Here is a 6,134-nt window from a genome sequence, read left to right as displayed (position 1 = left end):
TACTAAACTATGACTTTTTTGTCACTTTTTCGATGACATACTAACCTATGACTTTTTTGTTACATTTTGGACCACATACTAAACTATGATGTTTTTGTCACATTTTGGAACACATACTAAACTATGACTTTTTTTGTCACATTTTGGACGACATACTAATCTATGACTTTTTGGTGATTTGAGAATAAAAAAGATAAAAAAGTCTTAGTTTAGTGTGTCGTCCAAAAAGTAAAGGAAATTTTTTTAGTATGTTGCTGTTATGACCAGGCCTCGGGGGTAATCAGATCGCAACAGGAGACTCCCTCTTCCCATCTCCCAAGAAAACACAAACAACAGTATAACAACCTACTTTGAAGGTTTATTGAAATCAAACACAAAATGTCAGTAAATTTTGAATTTACAGTATGTCAGTAGTCATAGATGTCCTGAACATTATCTAATGAGTTCTGTTCTGAACTAATAGCGATTTGTGTTTTTATTTCATCTCAAAGTTGATAATTTTTCATTAAAAAGTACAAATATGAGACTTTAAACTAGAAATTAACAATACAATTACTGTCTGACTATCATCAAACTAGTAGTTATAGATGTCCTGAACACAACCGCGCCAGTTCTGGTTAGAACATTTTGTGAAATTTGTGTTTTTACTGCATCTCAAAAGGTGTAAATATGAATTTTTGATTTTGATAAATATTGAAAACATTTTGTTACAGTATAAACTGTGTTTAACACACCACTGTATTTTGCTCATCTCTTCCCATTGTTGCTGTAGCATGGTCAGCACATATTGGCAACATAACAACTTGCTACACTTGCGAGTTATTATGTCACGAGTCAAACAGTAATGTGATTGTTAACCTGTGAAACTGTGGCCGATGACTCATTTTTTTCTGACTCCATTTGGCACAACTTCTCTTTTCTTTTTTCTTTTTGAAGGCTTTTTTCCCCTTTTATTTTCAAATTGAGTTTTGTTCATTTACTTATAATAAAATACAGTTTTATTTTATATTTTATAAAATGTCTATTTACTAAAATAAACAAGGTTTATTTTATTTTCATTTAAACAATAAAGTTTTGCAGCAGAAAGAAAGATTCAAAGAAAAGATTCAAAAAGAAAGGAAAGATAATAATATTAGAAACAAAAAAACACCCACCCTTCTCACTATTGGATATATATTTAAAAATGTGTACAGAAAAAAAATAAATTAAAATTAAAAAATTAAATACAAGAAAAATATGTATAGATAAACACACACACATACACATACATTAAATAAGAAAATTACAATAAAAGGCAGTAAGTAGAAGAATAGAAAGTATGGCACTGTCTATATTTATAAACATCAGTCAACAACTGGGTGTCCAGCTCTACTACATAGTCTCCATACGGACATAGATTCTCTATTTTGTTCTACTTTTAAAGATTCTTGACTCTATCTTATACCAGCTTCATGTCGGCAATACATCTGATGATAGGAGAACAATGGTTTACTCCATCACTTCTGACTACTTCTTGTCAGCATTTCATGTTAGTATGCCCTGCACTCTAGTGGCCTGAGGGGTGCACAACACTCACTCACTCACTCACTCACTCATCTTCTACCGCTTTATCCTCCAAATGAGGGTCCGGGCTGATGCCAATCTCAGCTGACATAGGGCAATAGGCGGAGTACACCCTGGACAGCTCATCAGTCCATCACAGGGACACATAGAGAGACAACAACTGTCCACTCTCACACTTCAGTTTAGAGCATCTAATTTGGGTGCACAACACCTTAACAAAAAAATTACCAAGGAGGTGCAGATTTGGTGTAAAGGTAAAATAACATCCAATAAAATATTTCACCAATAAATGTAATAACATGAGAATAAAGTCATAATTTTACAAGAATAAAGTCATAATATTACGAGTAAAAGTCACAATTTTACAAGAATAAAGTCGTAATATTATGACTTTATATATATATATATATATATATATATACATTTTCATATGTATAAAACAGTGGCAGGTGGTTTTCTGACTATAATGTAATATTAGGAGTGAGGACTAACACCCAACAGCGTCAGAGCTCTTCATATTATTCAGTTTTAACCCCCCCTTAAATTTGTTGTCTTTATTTTGCCCTTTGTTTGCCACAGCAGGGGGCATCCTAACCTAACAATTTCACATTCAGGCTTCGCTTGCATCCATGGGCGTCACTGTGTTAATGTCAATGTGGGCTCATGTAAATCACTCTCAGTTACGTACAGAAGTCACGTAAAGTAAAGGTGCAGTATGTACATTTTAGGTGAACACGTCACGTCACACATTTCGTCAGCCCCGATAAATGCAGTGGTACTGCTTGGCAACACCGAGGTCCGCCTTTGTAAATGATTACGACACTGCAATGGACATGGACTTTCACTCTGCTTTACTACAGGGTGTGATGCATCTTTGCACAGTTGCATCACTGGAAAATAGAGGTGATTTTTTCCAGATTGTGTCCTACAGCAGATGCTGGTGAGAGACAACGACAGCAAAGAGCAGGACACAGGAAAGACGCCGATTTAACGTTCTGTTGTTATTTGTTGTTCGGGTGTCTATGGAGACAAGATGACTGAATTCCAAGTTTTTGTTAATTCTCGTCTGTTGTTTAGTTCTATTTCTTACTTAGATAATGCTGAGCTGTCCCTTCGAAAAACAAAAACAAAAAACAGTCACTGAGGCGATTTCCAGTGTAAATCCTCAGAAATTCCATAGTAACTGTTTAAAATGAAGATAAAATGCAGCCTCACACCACAAACGAGTCACCACACACACACACACACACACACACCAAAAAAAGTAAAAATTATATGGCCTTTGGCTTTGCTGTGTAATGGGAGGATAACATGTGTCTGGTCACTCCCTCATGTGTGCACATTAGTCAGCGGGGCCCCATTTTTGTCTTACAGAACACCCCTCCCTTAATGTGGATCCCAGCTTTGAAACGGCACAGAACATTTCCCCGGATGCATGTTTTTTTTGTTATTTTTTTCCCTTCTAAAGTATGTGAAAGTATATTACATTTCTCCAAAGTTATCATGCACTCTGGGTTTTGAAATAATGCCTGTGTGAGTGGACACAAATCCTTGTGTTAATGGACGAAGTCGCGTCGCGTGAGAGACAAACGCCCTTTCACTTTCAAATCATTTCATGAAGTCATTGTTTCAACTCGATTCATGCGTCATTTGTACAATGGGACGATGAGCTGATTTATTGGTGAAACAAATGAAACTGCTTACATTAAATAGTCTTTAATGTAATTAAAGCATCACATTTTCAAATATTTATCATTGTCCAACTCTTGTGTTTTGATACCATGAGATTCAGCTAGAATTAAAGTCTTATTTTGCAGAATCACAGACGACTGCGAGTCAAAACCGTGCAGTTCAGTTTGGGATGAGAGCAGAGAGAATGTGTTGCATATGAAGAAAAAAAAAAGAGAAATCAATAACATTCTTATTGTTACATTACATGTCATTTAGCAGACGCTTTTATCCAAAGCGACTTACAAAAGTGCATTTAAACATTTGGGTACAAATAAGAGCTAGAAGTAAGTAAGAGCTTCAAGTAGAACAAACTATGAAGTGCTAGTCATAAGTGCGATACAGTTATTGTGTGCTATAGGGGCGTAAGAACCCATCAATACACCGAAATATCATTTTAGAACATTTTCAGAGGTTTACCATTCTGTCAGACCATCCATACATCCATCCATCCATCTTCTACTGCTTTATCCTGCACAGGGTCCCCGCCGACAGGGTCGCGGGGAGTGCAATCTCAGCAGACATAGAGCGATAGGCGGGGTCACATTCACCTGTCCAACACAGGGTCACATACTGAGACAAACAACCATTCACTCTCACACTCACAGTCAATTTAGAGTGTCCAATTTACCTAATCCCCAGATTGCATGTTTTTGAACTGTGGGAGGAAAGCGGAGAACCAGGAGAAAACCCACGCACACACGGGGAGAACATGCAAACTCCTGTGTTACAATGTGGCAGATTAGCTGTTTGGGCTATTCCTTTTCGAGGGCTGGAAAACCACTTCAAGTGTTAAATCTCTCTCTCTATACACATATATACATGTAAGTCACACTTGACAATAACAACATTTACTTTTACCATTTAATGCTTGAAATGATGCAGGATGGCTTTCTCTGGGTTCACTATAGGTGTGAGTGTGAGCGTGGATGGTTGTTTTGTCTCTATATTGACCCTATGATGGACTGGTGACCTGTCCAGGTTGTACCACACCTTTTGCCCTGTGTCCCCGCGACCCCCTCACGTGGAGGATAAAGCGGCAGAAGGTGGATGGACGATGTAGGATGAAGTAATCACGTTGTTTGTCTGAATTTAAAAAACACACGCGTTTTCTTCAATGACGGGAAACAGTTTGCTGTTAAATATTAACGCTGGCATTAATGTTGCAGTTGTTCCTCACAAATCTGGGACCTCAAACCTTTCCTTGTGCAGGATCTTTTCCTAATCACCTCTTCCCCTTTTAAACTTTTCACAAACCTGACAGTTGATCACCGCTACATTTCCATCACGGGCTAAACATGCAGACCACTCCCCCCTGACCTCAGAATCCTGCTGGCTCTCTTTTACCTCCCACCCTTCCCTTCCACCCAATATTATCTTACCATCAATGAGTTGAGAAGGGTCGTACTTTGGCACGGAGAGCGAAAACATGATGTATTTGGCAGCTGCAGCTACGTTGAGGGGGAGCCTCCCCACAATAAAAACAACCAGCTGAGTTGTGTTCATGATCCCGCATTCCAGTGCACAAACACTAATCTTGGCTGGACGGAGGAGCCGAGGGGTGGAGAACCTCAGAGCTGGATAGGAGGAGCGCAGGCTGGGGACTCATACGACACTGAAGAGAAGCTGTGAAGATCTGAAATGATACACGGGCTGGGTAACAGGAGCAGACGGGTGGAAAACACAAATGGGTCGATGGAATTGAACAGAAAACTAGGACTGAAAGTGCGAAATGGTCTGGATTTTAGATTTCTGGTCTTGACGGCCACTCAGAGCTGCTTTTACACTCCAGTTTAGCTTCTTTCACCCATTCACTCACGCTTTCATACAGGCCATTTTCTATCGCTCATCTTCCGAACCCATCCACACAGCCGTCAGAAGTAACGCGGGGTCAAGTGTCTCGCCCAAGGACACATCGGTATGTAGACTAACTGAACTGGGAATCGAACCCAGAGTTTTGGGCCAGTTTGGACCAAAGTCATGCTAAAGAGGTCCGGAATCGCTTCTGTGATTATTTTGATCAACTATCAGTTGATCAATGACCTTGTTCCCCCTCTATATGATCTGCTCTTTTAGAAGGAGGGAACAATTATTCAAGATCTTGGCTATCATGGTCCCTGTCAACTAAACTAATAAACTAAACTATCTTATCCCTTGGCCTTCTTTCTGCCACTATACCTCTTTTTCACTGTTTTTTATGCCTTTATGCTTAATCTACATGACTGAATCTATGATATGTTTGTCAGTCGTGTGACCTCATCAGTAAAAGCAGCAGTGGACCTGATGTTCTCATATGGGCGGAGTTTGTCGCATTTACTCGGGACACTGAGTAAAATGATCACAGCGGGGATTTACACCCTTTAAATTTGACCTGTGCAGCAGTCGGTTAGTCTCAGTTGATACACGATGACATTTCATTCTGTATATTTTTGTTTTCTGTGCTTCCTGGGTTGTCTTTACAGCTGTGGTATAATGTGACAACAGGACAGACGCACATTGCTGCTGAGCGGCCTTGAGGGAATATTTTCCTTACAGGGTGTGGAAGGGGGACAGGGCAGGGTGGGAATTCTCACAGCGCCTGAACTTGTGATGGAGGGGGAAAAAAAGAAGGGTGTGAATAGATGAGAAATAAACTTACTCTCACTGGCTTGTGCAGCGGACGGCGACAGAAACCGAATTACATATGATGGATGGAGAGCAGACGCTGGACGTGACATGCGCGCGGCCCGAGAACACGTGCGCTTTAGAAAAGGCAGCTGTGGGATCTTTTCGCGGCCCCACCCCGAAACTGTGAAAGACAAAACAGCGTGAAGTGATGTCATTACTACTGCTTATGGAAACCA

The sequence above is a fragment of the Solea senegalensis genome, linkage group LG11, assembly GCF_019176455.1.
Source record: "Solea senegalensis isolate Sse05_10M linkage group LG11, IFAPA_SoseM_1, whole genome shotgun sequence".
Classification (NCBI taxonomy): Eukaryota; Metazoa; Chordata; class Actinopteri; order Pleuronectiformes; family Soleidae; genus Solea; species Solea senegalensis.
Note: the sequence above shows the minus strand (reverse complement) of the source record.